Source organism: Triticum aestivum, chromosome 1B, assembly GCF_018294505.1.
Source record: "Triticum aestivum cultivar Chinese Spring chromosome 1B, IWGSC CS RefSeq v2.1, whole genome shotgun sequence".
In the NCBI taxonomy this organism is placed as follows: domain Eukaryota; kingdom Viridiplantae; phylum Streptophyta; class Magnoliopsida; order Poales; family Poaceae; genus Triticum; species Triticum aestivum.
In genome coordinates, this window is record NC_057795.1 from 28,284,041 (window position 1) to 28,287,567 (window position 3,527).

Sequence of the window (3,527 nt, forward strand, 5' to 3'; positions counted from 1 at the left end):
GCATGTGCAAAGTATACTATGGTTTGGTAGATTAATTACCTCCACTCCATATGTATTCCCTAGCACCCCAAGGCACTGATTGACTTGTTCAAGGAAAAGGAGTTGATGTGCGAATACTAGTTCATGCACAAGACTTTGATATCCTCGATGATGGTTCCCTACCAGAACTCGGTAGTGTTTTATTGTAAGACTACCATGTGATCATGTTTGTCTGGGACAGCGTGTTCACATGTGGTAGCAGAACCAGCTCATGTTTTCGAGCTTGCTATCGTAGTTCATTTCCCGAGAATCTCGCAACGTCATCTCGTCGATTTGTGTTGCAAACTTTCATTTTTCTTCCTAGACTCGATAAGTCTGGATTATTCTGACACCAACCAGATCTGAATCTCAGGCAGATATGATGGTTGGAACGTTTCCCAAGAACTATAATAATGGTCTCTCTGTAACCCGGTAAAGTGGATGTCGTGGCCAACACACCCAGCCGGAAGACCTCTTGTTGTAGTATCTTGATTGAGGAAGTTGGCCACCTCCCCATAAGGATTTCGTAGGATTTACTCCAATAAGTTACTCCTTATGGATTCTTGTGCTCCTGAAGTCCGACCTTTTACTTGATGTTCTAGTTATCAAACCATATCTATAAATGGGTTGTGCTAGCACATGAAGGAGAACATTAGAAGCGGAGTGCTAAATGTCTCTCGGTCGATCATCCGGATTTTGATCCCTTGGCCTCGCTAAGGTGAAATTTGAGAAGGTGTTATCTTCCTTTGCATCTGCATCCTCCATCACCATTCATCATGGTAGTAAGTTGTGTTGCCAGGATCCTTGACACGGATATTGGTAAAACCTTGATGAATATGGAAATGCTCAAGTTCTTGAGAGCACACGCAAGTGCTAGGTTTTATCGTCGGCATTAATTGCATAGTGCTCTCAGTTTCCTCGGCAATGCTATGACCCTTTCAAACAGTGGATTCACTCTCTACTGTTGGGTTCCTCATCAGTTACCAGAATCATTCCCAGCATTTGCATTTTGTTCCCAGCTTGCACCGCCAATGTGCCATTCTACCATGGGTCCCTTCCATTTCTGGTGGTAAGCAAATTCATCCATTAGGTTGTCTTCAACAAGGTAATCCACATCATCCATACTAGTGCGAGTATGCCATTCTACCGAACCACTCCAAACGATCGCTCGAGAATTGCCTTAGGATGGTATAAAGAGTTTCAATGATCTCTGAATCAAAGGTAATTCTTTTTGCCATTTAAGGGGATATTTCTACGAGTCACCTTCCTAAGGTGCCCCGTTATGGTATCATGGCAATTATTTCATCGATATCTTGAAACCATTCACCATCTCCTCAAAGCATGGAATTGTTGCCTACCAAATCGAACCCCCGTCATCTGTTCTTCCATTCCTCTCGAAGTGTGTTGAACTTCTCAACTCAATAGGTGTTCTATGCCTCATTTCGTGAGTTGATCGTCAGTTGCTCGATCCTCGAGAAGATTGATTCTTCTAGAGTTTTCATTTCTTCTCGTGGTCATGTTGAATGGAGTTCTCAAAGCAAAGATGTCAAGATCAATTGGAGCAATGAATCAACATCTTCGAGAAGGGCAATTGGATCATGAAGATCGTGTTAGCTTTGTGTCCCCTCTGTCTACTTACCTCACGTCTTGAATCTCGGGACGAGATTCTAGTTTAGTGGGGGTGAGTTGCCACATCCCTAGTTCTGGTCTGCTCCGGGTTAGCTAGTCTTGTGTTGCATCATGTTTAAATTTCTCTTAAACCTGAAATGGGGAGCAACAAACCCCAGCACCCCCCTGAAAATACCAGGTTCAACTGAAAAACATTTCAATGAACCCAGAATGCCTTCACATAAGTTCATCATTTTTGAATTGTTCTAGAACATCTCCCAAAAATGGTGCACATTTTCCTAGGCCATTTTGGATTTTTGAATTAAATCATTACTTATTTGCATTTGGGCATTTAAATACTATAAAATATTTTAAATGCTCAAATAATCCCAAACTGAAATGTTTACTGTAGGATATATTTTCATCATGAGCAGTTGCATGATTTTTGGGATTGATTTAGTATTTTTAATAAAGCCACAAATCTGCAGAAAAATAGAAAACGGAAAGAATTAGAAAGAGAGAGCGAGAGAGAATACCTGGCCACTTACCCAGCCCAGCAGTGCGGCCCACTGGCCCAACTGCTAGTCATCATCTCCACCGCGCCAGTCGGACGCGGAGCGCGTGCCCGACGCGCGCGCACGGCCTGCTGCCACGCCACCTGCCTGCCTGCCTGCGTCCCCGGGACAGTGCAACGCCACGGGTTTTCCTCCTCGGTGCCGTCTCGATCGATCCGGCCTGTCATTCCTCCCCCCGCTCTCTCCCTCGCCATTCCCCATCTCACCGAACGCGTCCGCCGCCACCGACGAGCACCGCCGCGGCCATCACCTCTCCCTCGCCCCCTCGAGCAGTCCAGAAGCTCCACCGCATCTTCCTCGTCCTCTCCACCGAGCTACACGGCGCCGGAGGCCCTGCATCATCGCCATCTTCGTCATCTTCGTCGCCGGCCGCCGGAGATCCCCTTCGCCGCTGTGCTCGCTCCGGTGCTTCCCCGAGCACGCCGAAGCCACCCCTGCATCCACCGAGAGCCACTCACCATCCTCCCCCTCTCCGTTCCCTTTAACACTCGCCGTAGTCGCCGCACCAAGCACACCCGCTCGCGTCGCCGCCCGCACTCGTCGCTGGCGTGGCCCCGGTGACCTAACGGCCCCATGTGTGCGTTTGTTGTGCTTGTCACATCACGTAGAGGCTCTTGAGCACATTAGTTCGTGTGTTTGCATGCTGCAGCCGCGTTCCCGTGCACCCCCGAGCTCCGGCCGCCGCTTGGCTCGACGCCGGCTTCATCTCCGGCCACCCCCGCACACACAGCCTGCACCACTCGACGCGCGAGTCCACCAGCAGCATGTAGCGCATCTCCGCCGTTGATTTGGTCGACGGAGGACCAAACCCGAAGCCCGCCGCCGCATCTGGCCTCACCGGCGGCTAAACGCCGGCGGGTTGACCGCTTTGATCAGCGGGGTTTGACCTAGTCTGCCCAGGGGTTTGACCCCTCTCTCTCGCTAACGAGTGGGCCCATGCCCCTGTTTAGTTAGTGTTAGGTCTAATTAGTGTTAGTTAACTAGTTAATTAGATGATCCACTAACATGTGGGCCCCGCACTGCTGACAGCTTAGTTAGGGCTAGTTTAGCACTAATTATCTCAGTTAGTTAACTAAGTCACTGACCAGTGGGTCCCACAGGTCAGGTTTGACCTGGCCGACCCAGTTGACCTGCTGACGTCACACCAACGTCATGCTGACGCAGTAATCTGTTTTCTGGATTTTAAATTAATCTAAAATGATTTATTTATTTCAGAAATTATCCAAAACTTCTAAAAATCATATAAAAACCATAGTAACTCCAAATGAAACAAATTATATATGAAAAATGATCAGAAAAAATCCAATCTATCCATCTGTACAATTT